The sequence below is a fragment of the Orycteropus afer genome, unplaced genomic scaffold, assembly GCF_000298275.1.
Source record: "Orycteropus afer afer isolate SDZICR_OR568_19922 unplaced genomic scaffold, OryAfe1.0 scaffold00105, whole genome shotgun sequence".
Classification (NCBI taxonomy): domain Eukaryota; kingdom Metazoa; phylum Chordata; class Mammalia; order Tubulidentata; family Orycteropodidae; genus Orycteropus; species Orycteropus afer.
The window spans coordinates 4106991-4130550 of NW_006921692.1; positions in this window are offsets into that span (position 1 = coordinate 4106991).

Consider the following 23560-nt stretch of genomic DNA (forward strand, 5'->3'; position numbering starts at 1 on the left):
TTTTTCCCCTCAACTCAAATATTGGGTTAGCATCAGAGCCAAGCAAAGGAACTGGAATCCTGGCTCCCAATGTGCTAACAAGCAGTGTTTTCTTGGTTATGAACAAAGGTAATTTCTAGACATCTTTTCACTATCTTTTTCTTTTGGAGGAGTATTTTCTACATGAGTGCATTGTGTCCAGCTATTGTTCATTACACATATACATGAACACTTGGCCAAAATATTCACATCCATACATATATGGGCATGAAATTAGATTCTAAATACTTCCAAAATTGATTAGCACACTTAGAGCACATTTGTAGGTATGTAAGAAAACACTTGCTTGTAACGAAATTCTAGATAACTTGCTGTGAGCTAAAAGATTATATTGATGAGCAATGATGTTTTTGTTAGATGGAGATACTAAGTGTTCATTGTGTCTATTGGAAAATACCAATAGCAAATTTCAATAAATGAATTTGAAGATATCTTCTGTGAGAACGTATATAAACTTGACTTATTTCATGTCTTAAGGGTAGAATTTTCACTACTTTCAACAGTCCCACTGTGTTATGTATCAGGACATACCAGCATTCAACAGTGAAGGCCAAAAGTGATTAAGAAAAGCAGTTTCATCAGTGGAGAAAAGAGCTGCAGATATAGTAAAAAAGGAGAAATTCTACTAAGGTCTGTACAAGAAGGAAGATAACAATATCAAATGTCTTCGCAGGATTATCCAATAAGCTTCTGCTCCAGGGAATTGTAGAATACTCTTAATTGCTTCATCTAGTCCCTTTTCACATGAAATTGGGATACATAACATTCAAAACATTCCCAATCTAGACTTCTGAAAATTGATTTTTTTTCCTTATTAAAAGAAGAACTCACATTTTATTTGGTAATTACTTTGAAGATTTCTGAGGAATATTTTTATGTTTCTATTACTACATTTCTATTAACATGTTTTCTTTAAATATTGAATGCCAAACATGATCCCAGTCATTTATGCTATCTTTCCAAAGAGCAGAAATCTTGGAGATTTCTCAGAGGAAGTTAATCTCTTGGAATGCTTGTCTTCCAATTCTTAGTTTAAGATACCTAATGCCTTCGTCTATGATGCTTCGTGTCATAGGGTAACATCGATCCCAAACTATATACTCAATGAATTTGATACACATTTTAGCTTTTTATGTCATCCTGTGAGACTCTCTAGCCAACTAATTGCTTCATTTTGAGTGAAAATCAACATTTATTTTGACCACAACCATAAGTTGTCTATCACTTTTGTGCATTTTGTCTGTGCATGTGCTGCCCTAAGAGACATTGTAAGAAATGACCTTCAGGATGGCATTTTTTCATTATTTTCACCATAGCCATTATCGTCAGAGGAGTAACAACAGCATTATTTAGAGATGTGCACTAGAGGGCGCTATTTTACCTGGCCATTAGACCTATCAGTGCATCGACTTTGATGAAGAATGGGATTTTCTTTTTGCCAGGAAATGTTCCCCATATTTAATGTTACATAATTCTCAGCACATATGCCCCATTAAGAAAGTTGATAAACCCCAGGGAATGGAAGCAGAGACTGAGTCACTTGGCGGCCTTGTTATACGGTTTCTTCAACACATTCCTGTAGGTGTTTGGTTTTTCTGAGCTCCACATGCGGAGTGTCACTTGAAAACCAACACTGATCACTGGGTGAGAATATATTTGACTCTTTCTAACTACAGGGAATTGGAAAGCAAGTGAGGCAAGTAGTGAACATGGGGTAAAGCTATTAAACTCATCACTCCAATCTCTAAATCTTCTGAGTTGTATATCTATATTATTATGACAGACCTGAGCATCAAAAAGAGCAGAAGACATAAGTGATAAAGAGAAATGTCTCTGGAAAAGCTATTTCTTTTTTTTTTTTTTCCCCTTCTATGGTTCATTTCTCATTTTTTTCTCTCTCTGTCTTTCTCTCTGTCTCTGACTTTCATCTGTTGCTCCAAAACCAAACCCATGGCCATCAAATCAACTCTGACTTCTAGTGACTCCCGTAGGATTTCCAAGGCTGTAAATCTCCACAGATGTGGATTGGTAGACTGGTTCAGCTTCCTGCCAGGGTGCAGCTGGCAGGTTTGAACCTCCACCCTTCTAGTTAGCAGCTAAATGCCTTTCCCACTGGACCACCAGAGCTCCTTTGCTTCTTTTCTCAGCTTTAAAAAGAAAAAAAAAAAGAATTCTATTTCAGTATAGCCCAACTTATATTGCAAGGGATGATCAAAATGATGCTGCACATTTTCCCCTCAACAAACATTTTTATGTTAATGGTACTTTGACTGTAGCTTGATTCATTTTGCTTCTAGCTGTTGCTTTCATTTTTATGTTTTTCTCAGTGGGCTCTTCTGATTTTGGTACAATATTTACTCAAATAATGAGTTCTATTGTGGTTCTTCATAAAAGCATTCCAAATTTTTGTTGACATTTCCTGGGCATGTTAAGAAATATATATATATATATATATTCAACATTATTGTTTTCCACAGGAAAACTATTCTCCCTGCTTTGGCCAATGGTAGTTTCCATATAATGCAATCAAGTCTTCATCTGAGATTGTAGGTTTTCAAACCTATATCCTTTATTATTCTTTACCAGTGTCTAATTTGGTGAGACTACAGGAACCAAGATCGCCTGGAATAAATTTTAAAAGCACAATTTCATATGATCAAATTAAAGTTGAATGGACTGGTTCCTATTAAAGTTAAGTGCTGGCCAATATAGCTAAACACTCTATTGAAGCTAGGTACAAGCTTTCCTTCAAATGCTCCTAAACAGTTGGCTCTGCTGTTTCCATGCTCCCCTTTCTTCAGTGATACGATAACATTGCAATAATACTTAAATGCTGACACAACAGAAAATCTTGCCAGTTTGGCTCCCAACCTTGGCAAGCTTTTTGTTATAGTTGCAACCCAGCATACTCCTTGAGTTGCACAAAACTTCCATAGCTCCTCCACAGCATGTCTTGTAAAGGGGACGAAAGAGGAAAAATAAGAGAGGTGCTAATTTTAGACAGAGAATAGTAAATAGGACAATAAATAAAAGCTCTGTTTTGGCACATTGGAACTTTCTCTTTTTTTTTCCTTTTAAAAGTGTGAATTCTTTTCCCAAATGTTGCACTAGATTTATTTTTAAGGGTGTCATCTATTTCCATTCCAGTGCTATGTCATCTATAATTTAAATTTATGAGATAAATCTTGAGGTTCACCAGTGGAGCAGCTGGAGAATTCTAGCCACTTTGCCATTGAAAATGCAGATTTGCTGAAGGTTTTTGTGTCTGACAAGCCCCGTTGAAAGTACCTCATTCCCTTTCCTGACAAGCATCCATCAACATGTAATATTTATTCCTCTGTTTTAGTTTCACTACAAATAATTGGCGGTCCCTCAGCAAGAAGACGGTTTCCTGCTGAGGCAGCACCACCTGTGTAGCTTCAGCAAGCCGAGAACAAATGCTCTGAAAAGGAAGCTTTCCTAGACCTGATGGATAAAGTGAATGAGGGATATTTACTAAAATGAGGGAAAACCAAATTTCCTCCTTCAGTTACATCATTATGGTTAGTTCTCAAATTCTCCTTCTAGCACAATCAGAATTGTAATCGAGTGTTGACAATACCTGTTGTTACCAATAAAAATATTCCTGGTGACTTATCTTCTACCGCTTTCCTCCACTATTACTCACATTCTTTTTTAACTTTGAGTCTTTCACTTCAGAATTATTATCTTCTCTAAATTCAATCTGTGGTCTAAGGGGTTAAGTGTTGTCAGGGAGCAAAATACAGTACCGTGAGAGCATAGCATTTCCTTTCCTTTCTGCTCCAGTGTAGATTTCTGGTTTTAGAATGAAAATTTTATACTCAACGATGCTGTTGTGACAGCCAATTAGATGAGCCATAGTCATCATATGACAGCCACGACCTGCAGTTTGCTTGCAACCCTAGACTTGTATTCCCCTAGTTAGGAGAGAGAAGGTTCTTAAAGAAGAACAACTGTGCAAAATGTTCATGGTGTAACTCTTAAAGAAAGAGGGAAGGTGACAGGAAATTTTTTAAAAAAGATGATATACTGATTATTTTTTTTTTTAAATAATGAACAAGCTAGAGGAATTGTTCACATTTACCTTAATTTCCAATCAAGAAATTTTCAAACATTAATCCCAAATCTGGTATTCTATAGGTTGTAACTATGCTTCCTTGACAAAATCAAGTAATAGTAGTTTTCTTCCAATTCCCGTCAATGTCAGGAGCTCCTCCTTATTATTGTTAGTCTCATTACTATTTTAAAAATATCAGTGTCTAGAATTACTCATATTTTGGTGAGCTAAACAAATGAATCAATTAGAAGGATATTAATGGTCCAATACACCAATATCTGCCATACATAGCAGCTTTTAATAATTAGGTATCAGTGCTCTTGGTATTATCTTGCACTTGTGAAATTAATTTAAATTTAACATTAATAAATAAAATAAAACTACATTTATGCTGAATTATTGTTAATGGGATGGAACATATTAAGACACTGTGGACTTTCACAAAGGACTCTATGATTTCCAAAAGTTATGCTGCCAGAAGAAGTCTGAGAAGTCCAGAGGTATATATGGATTAAAATAAATAAATAATAGTATGACTATTTATGGGAGCTCTGGTAGCATAGTGCCTAAGGCACTTGACTGCTAACCAGAAGGCTGGCGGTTCAAACCCACCAGCCACTCCTTGGAAGGAAGGTTGGGCAATCTACTTCCGTAGTGCTACCGCCTTAGAAACCCAAGGAAGGGTCGCTATGAGACAGATTTGACTCCAGGGAAGTGAGGGTTTTTTTTTTTTGGTGTTGTTGTTGTTCTTTCTTTTTTTTAGTAGATCAAAAGAACAAATACCACAGGCCATTTATATGTGCCAATTATGGTACAAAAGACAAAACTTACAAATTCTGAGGAGGAAGAAATCATTATAACTATGGAGGTTAGGAATGACTTCATGGAAGAGCTTGGATGTAATCTGGACTTTTAAAATTATGCCATGCTTTGATAATTGAGAGGAAGGAGTACTGTAATGGAAGAGAACAAAAGGAAGAGCATGGAAGGCAGGAGGGATATTTCTCTCAAGACTAAAATACATGCCTCTGTCCCATATGTGATTTGTGTTAAAAATCATTTTCCATTTTTATGCGTACATTCAAGGCATGCAGTGGCTGCTTTTCCTCCAGATATCACTACTGCCTATTTTCTTATATGTGGTTACTGCACATTTTGTGGGTCTTCCATGGAAACTAACAACAACAACACCAACAACTCATTTTACCTTATCTCCCTTAAAAAAAAAGAGAAAAGAATTAAGTTTGCACTAAAAAATTACAGGTTTAAAATGGAAAAGAAGAAAGTAGAAGAATGAAATCCATCATTTTCCACAGTTTAAAAGTCAGGAGTTGGTGACTTCAGATGAAAAATATTTTGCAATAATTTGGGGAAAAAAAAAGATTTTAAAATAGCAGTGAAGACCCCTGGACCCTTTTTAGAGACACAATAGCTTTAGAGTTTTGAGTTATTTGTTGTTGGTGGATTTATCTGAAATTTTATAGAAGAGAAAAGTAAGTTTTGAAGATTGTGACTTGCCCAATATCACACTGCTAATAAGAGGTGGCTGTTGAATTCTCTACCATATGTCAAGCATGGAGAAATTATCTCCCCATGCATTTTTTTCCCTTAAATCCTCACAAACCAATGTGTCTTATGTATTAATACCACAGTTTTAGAAAGACTTTTACTACATATTTCCAAATTGAGTCTGGGCCTCTTGATCCACAGGCAAACTCCAGTGACCTCAGATTTGAAGTACTTTTGCTGCTTCGTATCAGCAGCATCAAAATCATAGAATCAAAGCAGTCCTCTATCACGAGAATCTCATCAGTCCTTAATTCTGATGCCTAGTTATAAATATCTCTGGTCACATTCAACCAAGGTAAGATAGAAAAGCTCTAGGTACAATAAATACTAAGGGAGAACTCCACACTTCCCTGAGGTCTTAATTTTGTTCAATAATTTTTAAAAAATACCCTGGAAAGAGGGAGCTCTGGTAGCATAGTGGCTAAAGCATTTGACTGCTCACCAGAAGGCTGGCGGTTCAAACCCACCAGCCACTCCTTGGAAGGAAGATTGGGCAATCTACTTCTGTAGTGATACTGCCTCGGAAACCCAACAAGGGGTCGCTATGAGTCGGGGCCGACTCGACGGCACATAACAACAACAACAACAACACAACAACCCTGGAAAGATAGGTGCAATAAAAGTGCTTGCTTTGAATAGGGAGATTGGACAATGGCTTTGTGATCCCACACCTGCTTGAGACCAGTCATGACCTCTTGGGCATTAGAGAAATTGTTCAATTTTTCTCAGGCCAATTTTGGATTCATGCAGCAGGAACTTTCCCAATGGTCTTGGGGTTGATTTCCTGCTTCAAATCTACTTGGTACCTCCAATAGCAGTGTGTCTAGAAATACTAGTCTCTGCTACTAGAGCAGAAATCTTAAAGAGCCATGCAAATTGGATCCACCCGTTCTTTAACTTGGGCCAATTCTGCCACAGTATGTGCAGACACATTCTGAGTTGACTTGACTGCATAATAGAGATAATTATAAGCACTTACTTATCACACAGGGGTCTACTGAAGATTAATTAGTTAATGTTGGCAGACCAAAGGTGTAATATATGTGCTAAGTATTATTATTATTACTGTGCCACTTATCTTTAAAGAATGTTGTTTCTAAAGTCATAGTGCCTATGTGCCATCTGCTCACAGCAGCCTTTACCATCTCCCTACTCAGAGACTGAATCCGGTATCTGAATAAATAGATGTGCTCAAAAAAAAATCTATCACACCTCCATCTGTGCTTATGGAATATGAATTCAGACATAGGCAGAAATGCAAATCAATCACAAGTGAAGAGGCTTCTCCAGTGCCCAGAGTCACATTTTGAGATGTTGTTCTAATATCCTTGGTTTTCATTTTAGAATCAGCTAACTCACGATGCGATGCTTCTGTGAAATTCTGTCTCTTCTGCATCTGAAATAGGATGTCACGTTAGAGTCCTGAACTGCCATCTCTTTTGTTCCCAGAAAGTTGAAGGAGAAAACTTCCCCAGAACACGTTCACAGTCTAATAGTATGAAGAAATTAGCTCCGTGATTTTAATGCTTTGGATATTAGTATAATTATCAGAAGCTAATGAGTTTTTAAAGGTTTCTATATGAAATCATGATTTTGAAACTTCCCTCCTGCCAGAATTATAACTAGGTTACAGACAACATGACATGATCTATGACCCATTTTTACTAATGACTAAAGAATGAAGATACAGCTCCTTATGAATAAGCACTCTTTCCCGAACATGACAGGGCACTGCAACTGAGAAAGCTTTGAAAATTAGAAAGATTAAAACCTTGAACTAAAATTATACAAATGTTTCACGGATGCCACTATAGTATTATAAATACCATCCCTTGCTTTTGAAATAACTATTGGAATTACAATGATCATAGATAGTTAATATTCTCCCACAGTAGGTGGCTCAGTGGAATTATTTCTCCTGCCATATTTTGCTAGCTCTTCCTGGAGTCAGCTGCAGAAGGCAAATTTATCTTCTGTACGTAACTCACCTCATTTGATCCATATACACATGTTAATTCCAGTAATATTTTTGCTTAGTTTTTCTCTTTTGTCCAATTTGTTCACAATTTTCTGTCTAATGTAATGGTGTCCTAAGACCTTTTATGGTAGTTAAAGAATTAATCAAGTGGGTAATAAACTCAGCTTGATGAAAGCTTCTGTGATCTGTTCTATGCATAATATGATCTCATGAAGGATACAAGTAATATGTGAATTCAATTCATCTAATCTAAATTATGCATATACCTTATGAATTGGTTAGGTTTTTGAGCTATAAAGGGGAATAAAATACCATACCTGGCCTCAAAAAGGAAGATAAGTCTGTAACTATATTAAAAATGATAAGTTCCAAACTGGATAATTTAAAGAAGGATTGCAAGAGCTCAGAGTAGGGAATGATTCATTCTGTTGAAAGGCATGGAAGAGAGTTTCAGAAGGATTCAGATAGATGATATTTGAGTTGGCCTGTGAAGGATAAAAACAACATTGCTAGGTGAAAAAGAAAGGGAAGGCATACTTGACTCTCTTGACTATTCTTTCCAGCACATTGATGCCTTCTTCAAGTACTCTGCCCTCTGTTATACATAATGAGCCTTGAATATCTTCCCATTTTTTAAAATTTTCTTCTTACATCTTTGGATTTCACTCCCCTCTCAATTCCCAACTCTTTTGTACTTCTTGCCTATGGTTTGCTCCCTTGTGGTTGTTGTTATGTGCTGTCAAGTTGGATCTGACTCATAGCGACCCCTCCTTGGGTTTCTGAGGCAGTATCACTATGGAAGTAGATTGTCCAACCTTCCTTCCGAGGAGTGGCTGGTGGGTTTGAACCACCAGCCTTCTGGTTAGCAGTCAAATGCCTTAGGCACTATGCTACCAGTGCTCCCATACCCTTGAAAATAGATGTGTCTTTTTTGATTTTAAACTTCACTTTCTACCACTTAGACATAGAGTTAGCTATCACCCTGTTTATCAAAGCTCTAGAACTAATAGCTGCCTTCAGGTCAGTTCTGACTCATGGTGACCTCATGTATTTCAGAGTAGAACTACACTCCATAAGGTTTCCAGTGGCTGTGACGTTCTGAAAGTAGATCACTGGCCTTTTTCCAAGATAGGCTCCTCTGGGTAGATTCAAATCACCAGCTTCTTGCTTAGTAGCTGAGCACTAAACCATCTGCACCACTCTAGGCCCTGGATAACCTGCTAAGTTCACACTGGGGACCTTGAAGAGACTATAGAGAAAAGACATAGACTTCAAAGAGCAGGCCATGTATGGCAAAAGGCAAGGCATATGGTGGTGCTAAAGCTCTCTTTCCTCGGGCATTGGGATACTGGGCAGAATGATGTAACCAGTCCCACAATAACAGCGATGCTGTGAAATAGCAAAGATAATCTTACCCCAGCAGTGCTTTGGCCCATCCATCAGAAAATTGCTAATAATAGGTGGTGTATGACACAGATAGGCTTCAACTCCTAAACAGCCATGACATCACTTCTTCTTAGAGAAAATGGTCTAATCTGTCATTCTTTGAAACTAAACTCTGTACATTTAGGGAGTCAAGTCTCTCAGGGACTAGCTCTGCAAAACATCTGGGGAAATTAAATAGTTTATAAACTTCTTAATTATTAATTTTAAATCATGGAGTGAAAATAAAGGTATTCAATGACTTGAATCTTGGCTATTTTAGAGCTTGGTTTCCTTTGCCAACATATTCTGTTACTTATATGATAATAACCCATAAAAGGAGGTTTGGAGGCTTCAGCTAGATTTGCTGATGTTTAATGGTACTTGCATTATTGGGTAGCCTAAGAGTCTGAAATCTCGTGTCCCCTCAGGAATAAGGATGTGATGGAGTGGGGTTGGCTCGAAAGACTTGCAGCATGACAACTTATGCAATGCCTTCTTTGTAGACTAAAAAGGGAGTCTGGACTCAGGGCTGTAAATTTGGCACTGTCCATGAGTTCTAAATTGACTTTAAAATGAATGAGGTAATGGAATGCTCAGACAGAAGGCTCATCCATTATAGAAATGCACCTCAAATTGGTCCTTCTTTTGGTAAAGGCTAAAGTACTTCTAGTTAAAACTTGGCAAGTTATCTGCTTACCAGGTCTTACTGGGATTTGAATTAACTGACGCAGTGATAAAATTTTCCTAGAAACTAAATGAAAAAGCCAGCATAAACAAAAGCTACATAAAGACTTTAAAATATTTCAGAGTCAACTGTTTGATCTAGTTAGCACCTCTAGTTGTGTTGGTATAGTCCATTTAAAACAACTTTGATTCTATAAGCAGAAAAAGAGGGAAATTGTAGCAAATCACACATATGGCAGTCTGTATCTATATATGCAATGGAAGAAGACACAAAAAGCAGGGAGAGAAGAAAACTGGAAGGAAAGAGACAGTATTAAATAACAAAATGCTCCTTTAGTAGACCCTAAAAATTCTCAATCAGGTCATTAACAACAACAACAAATTAAAGAGTATTTAAAAAGCATTCAAAATGCATCCAGCCGGATATAACCCACATGCCTCTCTGAGATTTCCACATTGGTCAGAAGTTGCTGAGTGAATTGAGACTCTATTAAGTTGCATGTGGTTTCCATTCTCTTGTTTTTATAGCTTTTTGGAATTAACTTTGGATTCTGTTGGGACCTCTAACCATTTTCTGGTCTGAAGATGCTGTTGTAGACAGTGCCACAAAGATAATCTCTTTTGGATAGCCCTTCCATGGCTCAACAAGTCCTGGAATCTTTATTCAGTGTTACTGCGTCATAGCCAGTAGTTTCATTTTCACAACTACACTCTAAAATTCTTATCCCTATCCCTATTTTGTCATTAGCTAAATTGAGGCTTTTAATGATCAAATCAATTAACTTGTGTAAAATCACGGTATAGTTAACATTCAAACCCAGATTATCAGACTATAATTCCAGTGCTCTTTCCTTAAAGTCACATATACACTATTAAGTTCTTACAGCTTTATTTAACATGTGAATCTTTTTTGGAGTTGCAGCATTATGATTTAAAAATATTACATAGCTCGTGAAACATCTCTTTTGTCCCATCCCCTGAAATAATGACACGGAATTCTATTATCAAAATATTTTGATAATTTTGTAAAAACAATTGGCTATTTCAAGTCTTGCAAATATGAGTTGTGTTTTTTTTTTTTTTTTTTTTATTGTGATTTTGGTGAAGGTTTACAGAGCAAATTCACTTTCCATACAGCAGTTCACATACACTTTGTCTCATGTCATTAACCACAGTTTACCACAATGCAACAGCTCCCCTTCCCCCTCCTCCCCACAGTTACCTCTTCCCAGAGTCCATCCCTCCATGGACTCCTGCCCCCTGAGCTGTCTCCATGTGCATAAGCAGCCCCTCTTTCTCCCATGATTGCTCTCTCCAGGGAGTGTATCCACTTGAGGTAAATGCCCAACTCATATGCCTGTATTTTGCCTGGTTGGAAACCACAGGTGAAAATATGAAATTCTTAAAGAGGCTAAGTAAGGTTCACTTTAACATGCAGGGTTTGAATTTGAATTTTCCCATTTTAATTTTCTTTATAAAGTAATATGTGTATGTACAAAAGAGTTCCAAACAGTGTAGAAGATCTAATATGAAAATCGTATCTTTCTACATCCTTGTTATGCAGTGCTACTTTTCAGGTTACAGAGTTTTCTTTTTGTTTTTGTCTTTTTCTAAAGTTTTTAAAAATTTAAACACCAAACCAAAACCAAAAAGCACTGCAGTAGAGACAGTTTCAATTCATGATGGCCTACATGTCTCAGAGTAGAAATGCACTGTGTAGGGTTTTCAGTGGCTACAATGTTAGGGAAATAGATAGACAGGACTTTCTTTCACTACCCTTCTGGGTGAATTTGAACCACCATGCTTTCAATCACTAGATGAGAGCAAACTGTTGATATCACCCAAGGACCTTCAATTGAAACACACAGCATATAAAATATTTCTTCTTTGTGTTATAACTTACCATTATATTTTGGTGATATTTTCATTACCAACTTTATAATTTGCCTTGCTTTTTATACTTGCATAATAATATTTCATTCCTGTGGCTTGAAATTTATTTAAATATTTATTACTGATAGACTTTTAGGGATTTTACAGAATTTTGTTCTTTGAAAGTAAGCTGCAGGGAAAATCCTTAAACCTATTTGTGAACAAATGCATGTATACATGCTAAATAAATCCTTAAAGTAGCTTTACTGGGTCAAAGGCTATATTATGTTTAAAATTAGATTTATATGGCTACATTTACTTTTCATTTTTGAGTATCTATTGTTTTTAAAATATGTACACATCTTTATTGCATTTAAAGGAAATTATTGTATTTCATAGGATTTAAAATATACTCTATCATTTTTTTTCTTTGATTTTATAAGGTATAGAATATTTTTATTTTTATATATCAAATTCACCAGTCCTAAACAATGCTGCTTCCAATTTTAACTCTTATTTAGGAAGAACATTTCCATACCCAATTTATTTTCTTTAAGTATACTTTTTTGATTTTTTTTATCACTTTATTAATTTTTGCATTTCAAATTTTGATACATCATGAATTTATTGGAGTTTACTGGAAACAATAGCCAGTCCTCTTTTTTTCCTTTTTAATGGCTATCAAATAGTCCCAATCTTGTTTATTTAGACAGCTATTTGTTCCCACTGATTTGAAATGCTGACTTTATAATGCAGTAAATTCTCATATTTGTTTTTATTTATTGACTTTTTCTTCCATCCAATAATTTCTTCCATTTCAGACCCCATACCCAGAAATTACTGCAGTATTAAAATATATCTCTATATCTTATTAAGGTATGTTCCTTTACTACTTTTATTTTTCTGAAACTCGCTGCTAATTTTTAATGTTTTCTTTTTTTTTAAAACATGAGAAATTTAGAATCAGCTTGTTCAAGTTCCAAAAATAAGGCAGTTGATATTTTATTTGGATCATGTGAAATCTGTAGATTAATTTAGGATGAACTTACTTTTTTACAATACTGACTATTTCTGTTTTCTGTGCTGGGAGAAGGCATATAATTTCTTCTGTTGAATCCTCTTTAGATAGTATATCCTTACAAAGATTTTTTTTTTTAATTTTCATAAATGTCTTTCACATTTGATATTAAGTTTTCACTTCAATATTGATTCTTCTGTTTTAAAAATAGTATTTCTCTATATTTTATAGCTGAGTTTTGTGTCCAGAAAAACAATTAATTTTCGTATTTATTTATTTGCATTTGGCTTAGTATTTTTTTTTTTCTTTTTATTTTAATTATTTCAGGTTTTCTAGACATATAATCATTTGGGGAAAATATTGTTTTAATCTTTCAGTATTTGTTATTCTTGTCTTTAAGCACTAAGGTAAGTTTTTAAATAGGAATTTCAAGTAAATTATCTGTTACTTCTAAAATAATATTAAATAATTGAACAGGATTCATAATAATAAGCATACATTTTATTGTTACTAAATTTAATGGGGACACTGCATATTTCAAGATTATAATGAATTTTGCTTTGACATATATATGTCAAACAAATCTTAAAGTTATATGAGGTGCCAATTATCATTTCTTTAAGAATTGTAAAAATCAAAGATTAGATGTTAATTTGTATCAAATAATATTTTGCCATCTAGTAAGATGTTCTTATCTTTTTATTTTCTAAGATTTTACATGACATTAATAGACTTTTATATAAAGATGTTTGTCTTCATATTTCTAGAATAAACCTTAATTGTGTCCTACTATTTTTTTAATAATCTGCAGGTTTCTCTCTTTTGTTTTGCTTTGTATATTAAAGTGGTTAGGCTGTAATATTGTTTCCTTTTTATATAAAGCTATAATTTTCCATGCTTAGAATAGTAATCTTATATTGACTCCATAAAAATGAGTTTTGAAGCTACATACTCTATACATTCTAAGATATTTCAAAAAGCTTGAGGATTATCTAGTCATTTGAAGGTTGATACAATTCACCACTGACACCTTTTGGTCCTGGCACTTATTTAGGAAGAGAGATAAAACAGTTTTTTTTTAATTTTCCCTCAAGATCATTAGGAATTTTTCTTTTTCAGATTTGATTTCTTCTGTTCTTTAGGATCAATTTTGTCATTTCTGTTATTGTATGGAAACAATTTTATTCTAACTTTCAAATTTATCTGCAATGTAAGTTAATATTACCTTTATTTCACATGAATGTCTCATTACTAACATATTCTAATTTGTTCTTATTTTATTTATTTGTGTTTCCTCTCTCATCTTATTTTTCCAAGATCAATTTATATATACACACATATATACACACAAGTGCACACACATACACACACATACAAGCCACACACATTTAGTTTTTTATACATATATCGTTATATAGTGGGGAGCTGGTCCAGATGTATAGTGGTTAAGGCCTTTGGCTGCTAACCAGAAGGTGGGTGTTTCAAATCCCAGCTGCTTCACGGAAGAAAAATGAGGTCGTCTGCCTCCATAAAAATTTGGAAACCCAATGGGAGTTGCAATGAATCTATTTAATGGCAGTGATCTTGGTTTGGGTTTTGGAGTTATATATATGTGTATGATACATAGTATCCAAATGAAAACCAAATCCATCACTATCTAGTCAATTCTGACTCACAGCAACCTCTATGTTATTTCCAAGGCAGTAAATCTTTACCAAAGAAGATTACCCCATCTTCCTTCCATGGAGCAGCTGGTGGGGTTGAACTGCCAACCTTCTGGTTAGCAGTCAAATGCCTTAGGTACTGCACCACCAGAGCTCCTTAAATACATAATATAGGTGTATATTATATATAGCTATCAACATAGTTACATTTTTTTTCTTTTTTTATTATATTTGCTTTTTCTTTAATTTTATTTTTCCATTAGCAATTATATGTATTATAATATGAATATTAGTAATGCATATTGTTATATATGTATATATACAGAATACATATTTAGCTCTATATTATGCATAAGGAACTCTGGTGGCCTAGTGGATAAGGTATTTGGCTGCTAACAAGAAGGTCAGTGGTTCAAACCCACCAACCACTCTGCAGAAGGAAGATAGGGCAATTTGGTTCTATAAAAATTTACTCCTCAGAAATCCAATGGGAGTTACTAAGAGTCAGAATATACTCAATGGCAGTAACTTTGTTTTTTTTATATACAGTGCATATTTATTTATGTGCACACACATCAACAAGCTAGTGAGTTATATTTTTTGTTTTTTTGTAAAAACAGAAAAGCATTACTGTTTGCATTTTCAAATTTATTAATTTCTGCTTTTATCACTAGAAATTCCTTCACTTTGCTTTCTCTTAGTTTCATGCTATTGTTATTTTTCTAATTCTTTAATAGTGTCTAATTCATTTGTTGTCATTCATTATTGTTTGGAAGGGTAATTATTACAGCTTTTATGTTTTTTTTTTTTTTTTTTTCTGAACATAACCTTAGACAATTTTTATAGCTTCTTATATATAATAGGGAGCTCTAGTAGCATAGTATCTAAGGCATTTGACTGGTAACCAGGAGGCTGGAGGTTCAAACCCACCAGCCACTCACCAGAAGGAAGGTTGGGCAATCTATTTCCTTAGTGATACCGCCTTGGAAACCCAAGGAGGGGGTCCCTATGAGTCAGGTCTGACTCAAGGGCACATAACAACAACAACAACATATATAATAATATGTCATTTTTATTTTCCAAATATTCTAGACTTTTGCACTGGCTTTTTTTTTTTTTTTTTTAAACTCATGAGCTGCTTAACAGAGAATTTTTAAACCTTCAAGTAGTTGGGATTATTGTTTTTCCTTTAGTGTTAGAAATTCCAATTATAGAATGAATTTAATCTAAGCAGAAAATTTATGGAAATTAATTTCCTTTAAAATTTGTTTTAAGTTTTCTCTATAACCACATTACTATGTTGTTTGGGGTTTGGAGTTTGATATACTTAATTAAGTATTTGTGCATACTTTTGTTATTTGGTCTGTTTGGCCAAATCAGCGCGAAATATCAGTTAACAATATTCTACCCCTGTTGGGTACCTTCTACCTTGCACTATGTCATTCAGGTTTTGCTTTTTGTACATCCATTTCATTATTTTTTACTATTAATTTATTGTATTATTATTATTGCCATTATTGCTATTTTACCATCACATAAATGTAGTATTTGTTATATCTTTAGTGTGTGTTGTTTTTCATATTGTAAAGTATTGTAACACCCAGTTGTAACTTCCTTAATATACTTCACCCTGTTTGATCTCAACTCTCTCTAGTATTAGTATCACACATTTTGCTTTCTCTTTTTTTTGGCATTTTCCCAATATGTCTTTATACATTTAATTTTTTACTTTAAAGCTATTTATAATTTTACTTTAATTCACCATGAGATTGTTGTTGTTGGGTGCCATCGAGTTGGCTCTGACTCACAGGGACCCTATATACAACAGAACAAAACACTCACTGCCAGGTCCTGCGCCAGCCTTACAATACTTACTATACTCGAGCCCGTCATTGCAGCCACTGTGTGAATCCATCTCTTTGAGGGCCTCCCCATTTTTTGCTGACCCTCCTCAGGAGGGTTAAGTCTTTATTATGACAGAATTTTAAACACTGTATTCAGGTCTTTGTTATACTTTTGCATATATTTTCTCTTTCTCATGTTCTTTACTTTTCTTCAGAATTATAAAATACACAAACATAAAGAATGAAATTTATATATCTTTTCTCTTATTTTACATCTAATAATTTATTCTTTATCCCTCTTTATTCTCATCCCTCACATGATTTCCTCCTGGTCCCTAGTTGTATTTTCCATATCATTTATACTACTTTAGTTTATTTTAATTTATCTTTCATAGAAATACCTTGTTTTAATGCATTTCACTTTGCAGATATTTCATTTTTTTATAAATTGAATTTGTGGCCATCCTACATTGAGTAAGTCTTATGGTGCCATTTTTCCAACATCTTGTGCTCATTTCATGTCTCTGGGCTGCATTTTGGAAATTCTCCCAATATTTCAGACTTCTTCATAATGCTATTACAGAGTTCATAGACTATATAGCAAGTCAAACCAAACCCACTGCCATTGGGTCGATTCTGACTCAGAGAGACCCCCTTTTGGTTTCCAAAGCTGTAAATCTTTAGTGAAGCAGACTGCTTCACCTTTTTTCCATAGAGCAACTGGTGGGTCCAAACCACCAACCTTTTGGTCAGCGGCCAAATGTCTTAACCACTATACCACCAGAGCTCTTTAACAGACTATAAAACCAAACCAAACCAAATTCACTGCTGTCGAGTCAAATCCCACTCATAGCGACCCCTCCTTGGGTTTCTGAGGCGGTATCACTACGGAAGTAGATTGCCCAAACTTCCTTCCAAGGAGTGGCTTTGAACTGCCAGCCTTCTGGTTAGTAGTCAAATGTCTTAGGCACTACACCAGCAGAGCTCCTATTAACAGACTATCGTTGTCGTTGTTATGTGCCATGGAGTTGGACCCAACTCATAGTGACCCCTCCTTGGGTTGCCGAGGCGGTATCACTACAGAAGTAGATTGCCCAACCTTCCTTCAGAGGAGTGGCTGGTGGATTTGAACCACCAGCCTTCTGGTTAGCAGTCAAGTGCCTTAGGCACTATGCTACCAGAGCTCCTTAACAGACTATAGTATAGTGTAAATATAAATTTACATGTACTGGGAAACCAAAATATTCACTTGACTTGCTGTGTTGTGATACTTGCTTTCTTATGGTGATCTGCAACCAAACTTTCAATATCTCTGAGGTATGCCAGTCTTTATAAAAATGTTTGAGCTTTAACTTTCTATTTTCAGTGTTATTGACTCACTTTCATTTATTACTTTTTTCTGGTATATTTTTGTTTCCTCTTTGATTGCATGTATCTCTTTGAACACTTTAAAAAATAGTTTTGTTAAGCTATGGTGGAGAAGAGTTTGTTTGAGACTCAGTATTTTCTTCTGTTTCACCAATAATCTTCAGTTGTCTAAGCTCATGAGGGTTTCTTGGTTATCATTTGCTGTTGAATAGTGCAGCACTTTATGGTTTTTGGTCATGAATTGTGTGTAAAAAGGGGATTGGAGCTGAGTGAATGAGAGCAGATGTTGCTTTAATTTAGAGAGATTTATAAGCTCTCTGGTAGCGTAGTGCCTAAGGCACTTGACTGCTAACCAGAAGGCTGGCGGTTCAAAGGCCACCAGCCACTCCTCAGAGGGAAGATGGGGCAATCTACTTCCATAGTGATACTACCTCGGAAACCCAAGGAGTGGTCGCTAGGATTTGGATCTGACTCAACGGCACCTAACAACAACAATAACTGTTGCCTCTGCCCCATTAAATAAGTCTACAGAGGAATCTAAATTTTTCTGTTTTGTATTGAATAAATATCTCCATAAGTCCTAGTGAAGTCCTACATGATGCAAAGTGTTGGTATGTATTCATGCAATAATGGTCTCAGGTGGGTATAGTGTATATAGGCACAAGATTTAGAACCAGATAACTTTCTTGGGTTTGAATCTTAACTTTACCATTTACTACCTTTTTTCTATTGAAGAAATTACTTTTTCTTTCAAAGTTTCTCATCTGTATCTACTTCACAGACTTGTAAATATCACTAACAATGTGTTTGCAACACTTGGTACATAAAAAACACTCAGCCATCCTTACCAAACATTATTATTGATGGAAGAATCTCTGGTTATGTAGTGGCTAAAGCATTGGGATGATAAATAAAAGTTCAGTGTTTTGAACCCACCAGCCACTCTACAGGAGAAAGATGAGGCAGTCTGCTTCAGTAAGATTTGTTGTTGTTGTTGTTGTTGTTGTTATGTGCCGTCGAGTTGGACCTGACTCATAGCAACCCCTCCTTGGGTTTCCAAGGCAGTATCACTATGGAAGTAGATTGCCCCATCTTCCTTCCGAGGACCTTGAAAACCCTATGGGCCAGTTCTACTCAGTCTTACGGGTTGTTATGAATGTGAATCAACTCAATGATAGTGGGTTTCTCTTTACTATTGAGAGATAGACAACATACCTTAATGGTAAGGATTGTAACCACCAGGGCAGATTGCCTGGATTCAAACTCCAGTTCTGTGTTTACTAGCTGGGTGACATTGTCAAAATTACTCAACTTATCTGGACCTTAGTTTTCTCCTCTTCATGAAGAGGATAATGTTAATACCTATTTCATAGAGTTTTGGGGAAGATTTAGAATACTATCTGGCATATAGTAGGCCTTCAACTATCTTTGACCAAACACATGCATAGGACATGACTAGGCAAACATTACCAGACACTTCATCAACACTTTAACCCATAGAAATGTTTATCAAAAGTATATTTTAATCTTTATCCATTCATGAGTGCTTATGCTTATACAGATATTCCCCCAAGGTGTTTTTGACTTGTAAGCATTTACCCAGTATTCAAAAGAGTGGTGGTAGTTTAGTAAATGTTTATAGGATGAATAAATATATTGATAGAAGGACTGATGTAACACTTGAGCCAAGCCCCCCTGCTGACCCCCTTTTCTATCATGGAAAGAATATTGAGTTCAATTATTCAAGTTTTCTATTTAAATTATCTTAATTCATTTACCTTTTTTTTCCCCTCAAAAATCATCTTTTTTTTTTTTTTCTTTTGTATTTCTATTTTAATTGTACTAGTTATTTACAAGAATTGGATTCTTGTCACATAGGTTGATGGAAATTTGAAGTCTGGTGAAATCCAAAACAAAAATTAGTATTATCTCCTCCAGGAGCAAGCCTCTCATTGGGCTTTAACACTGTTAAGGCTTGCCCACCTATATGGGCTGGATGACTCACAATATTTATTTAAAACTTTAGCCCAATATGGGAACTTGGAGTTTCAAATTTTCCACTTAATTTATCTGACTCATCTTTATTTGTTTGTAGACACTGGTATGACCTTGGCTTAATAGAAAAGTGACGTTCCTTCTCCAAACAGTAAATTCATGCTTCATTTCCTCCGCTGCTGGAGAATGGTCAGTCTCTGTGTGTAATTCTTGTTTAACCAATGTACTGTAGTTATTATCCTTATTATTGTTGTCATTACTGTTCATTGTGTGCTGACAACCTCTTCAACACTTTTAAATACACAAATCAAACATAGTTTCTGCCTAGGGAGCTCCTTTCCTGAATGTTAAACCTATTAGTGCAGGGGAAAAAAAAAGAACACATTGAATTTAGAATATCTACAGTTAACACCATTTCATACTCAATTCATTCATTAGCATTACATCTGGGTGTTTCCTTTATACTGCATTATGTTCTATAAGGAATACAAAAAATTAAAAGGCATAGTCTCTTTCCTGGAAGACTTTATAATATTGTTTGGAAGGCCACACACATGTGTACAATAAGACTAGACAAATATTACCAGGCATCAAGTAAATCAATAAAAATCCATTGAGCATCTACTAAATATCAGATAAAAAGAGAAATGTTTAGGATAGAAAGATATGGTCTCTCTGCTCTGAAATTACTATTTGATTATGATAAAAACATCAAACAATAGCAATAATAATAGCAATAAATGCTGATGTTTATTGTAAAAACTATACATTATTATAAAATGTACAGTTACTATTTTACATATTAATTCCATAGTACCGACAGTAACTCTGTGGAGTACATATACTACTCATTCCCATTTTATTGATGTCAAAACTAAGGTGCAGAATGGTGAATTGACTTGCTATAGTCTAATTAATAAGAGAAAGAGTATCTATAGGCTTAATGAAATTAGAAAATTTGTGATATAGTGCAACAGGAGTGAAATTTGAAATTTATTTGAAAGAGTTAAATTTTGAGCAGAATTTCTAAGGAGAAGATAAGGACTTTCAGTTGCAAGGAAGATCAGGAGGCAATATATGGTGAAGAAGGGCAGGACTAGAGAAGAGTAAAATAGCTGAGGAGTACAAGGAGGCAAGGCATATTATGGTCAGTATTTAAAAGAAATTATAAATAAAATTCTCCAAAAAGTCAGAGAGAAATGCTCCATGTAAGATAAGCTCCTCTCCCTACTAAACTTTCCTGTCTGTTTTGGAGTAACTTGAGTTGAATGTCCATGTAACATTTAAGAACTGACATGATGGCAGTAAAATTTGGTGCATCTGTCATGTCTCATAGTGGCACAGATGTTATTCAGAATTCTCTTCAGACTGTCATTCTTAATATTGCAGATGTTGTAAGAAAGACAATAGATTCAAGTTGCTATCTCCATTATCACTTGCTGTTGTTGTTGTTGTTGTTATGTGCCGTCGAGTCGGCCTCGACTCATAGCGACCCCTCCTTGGGTTTCAGAGGCAGTATCACTACGGAAGTAGGATTGCCCAACCTTCCTTCTGAGGAGTGGTTGGTGGGTTTGAACCGCCAGCCTTCTGGTTAGCAGGCAAGTGACTTATCCACTATGCTACCAGAGCTCCCATTAACTCATTGGTGAGTTTATTGGTTCACTTATCTTATTAGATGAGTGACAGAATGCAAAGCAGTGCAATTGATTTTTATGGGGGTGAAAGCATATTTTAGGGTTGCTAAATCACAGGACACTAGCTAGGGGTTGGGAACAGCAAAGCAATGAGAAGTCACGGAAATCAAAAGGCGGAGAAAAAAGGGCCCTGGAGGTAGTAAGTTCTATCAACTTAGCAAGTTTGTCTAGAATTGGTAGTGAGAATTTAATAAGGGCAAAATTTTCAACAGTGCAAGTAATTAAAACCAAACTAAAGCCAAACCCACTGTTGTTGAGTGACCCCTCCTTGGGTTTCCAAGGCAGTATCACTACGGAAGTAAATTGCCCAACCTTCTAGTAATTAGTAGGATAGAAACTGAAAGGGAGCTATTACTCTTCCTCCAAATTTTCCATTGTGAATAATTTTGCAATGGGGTGCAGGTGCTAGCTGATACCAGTTTGGAAAAATAAATTCTTTAATTTTCAGAAATTGTGGGCAAATTCTTGGTAGGTTGACCATGGTAGAAGTATTTACACTAGAAATTGTCAAATGTTATAAATCAACCTCCCCTTAAACCCTAACATTCAGAGTGGATTGGAAGCTAAAAAAAGAAAGTTTCAAGACATGGAATCCAACCAGCATATCATGGACTTTGAATAACAATTCCTCTTGATTGGATAAATGGAAAGAAGAATTAGAGCAGATCCATGACTGTGAAGAAATATACTCCTGGTTCTTTTGAATCATAAGAAACTCAAATAGCCTGGCTTGATATTTTTCATTTCCTGCTTTACTAAGAACACAATATACAATGGAGCTTGCAAGGGAAGGAGCAAGGATGATTGGTGGTACTGTGGAAGACACATAGGAAGACATTAGAAAGTTAAAACTTTAAGGAGTATTGTTTCAATAGTTTATAAAATTGTAATGGCTGAGTTGATGTAGATTCTTTTTTCTTTAAGCAATTGCAAAATGATTGCTTCTCAACTGTCCTCTTTAATTTCAATTCTTCCAACTCTTACTCCTCTTTCTGTGGCTTCATTTAGTTTTTTTAGGACCGTTTCAGGCTGTTTTTTAGAATAGTTTCAGAGGAAAAAAAAATTTTATGAAAGGCCCATGAGAAGAACAAAAACTGATTGTTGGAAAAAAAAAAAAAAGCAGGAGGAAAAAAAGTCCACAAAAGTCCTTTTACAAAGTATTAGTCAAGAACTTCAAAATTTTCAACCTGAGAGGAACAAAGTCACTTATGCAGATGGGGAAAAATAAAAGTTAGATGAAACTATAAAATATTCCAGTTACTAAACAGAAGAAACCATTAGTGGTGCTCCTTCTTTCATTTAAACAGCATGAATAAGACTCATTCAATAATAAATTCTTACCCTGCAAGCTGTTTGTGGAATCAAGGAACCTATCTCATGCAGGTGTTCCATGTGTGAAATGCCAAAACTGATACTAGAAGCCCAAACACATCCTATTGTGGTTAGAGAAAACCCTGAGCCCAAAGACACAATAAGAAAAATAAAGGTTTTCAAAACAAAAGTGTGTTTGTGCTTCAGTGCTGTTTAGAGTGATTCAGTTTGTTTTAATCAGTTACACTTTTGTGCCATAAATTCCATATGTATACAAATTATACTAGTAAAATTTTAGTTTAATGTCATAAAGAAAAAGCATGTGAGCTCTGAGAGAAGATATGACTTTTCCCAAAGGATACAAACTCAACTTCAGGTCATTACAATGGAAATTTACTGTAGAAATTATTTGTAGAATAGCTTCAGGACTTGATTTGGCATGCTCATGCATGCAGAGCTCCTGTAGAAGTTATGGAAACATATCGTTCTATAAATGCCAGCTGTTAAAGCCAGACTGCTCATGATCTGAGCTGGGGAAGAAAACAAATGTAGATATGAAAAAGGAAAATAAATGTTTGGGACAAATAGAAATATCAGGTCCCATACTTGGTTTACACAAAAGACTATGGGAGAGCAGATTGGAAATACTTAAGAGAGATTGGAAACAAAAGATCAACAATTAAATTCGGCTTTGAGGCTCTGGGAACTTCATTTTTATACCAATCAAGTCAACCATAGACAATGGTGCTTTTGTAGTTTCTGCTATGTACATGGTATAAATACACACATATATACATATGTTCATCCATGCATAAATACATATATACAAAATAGATACATGTAAACATATAGCTAAACATCTGTACACATAACCAAAAAAATCAAACTCACTGCCATCAAGTTTATTCTGACTCATAACGACCCCCTTTGGGTTTCCAGGGTGGTAAATCTTTACAGAAGTAGATTGCCCAGGCTTCCTTCCACAGAGCGGCTGGTGGGTTTTAACTGCCAACCTTCTGGT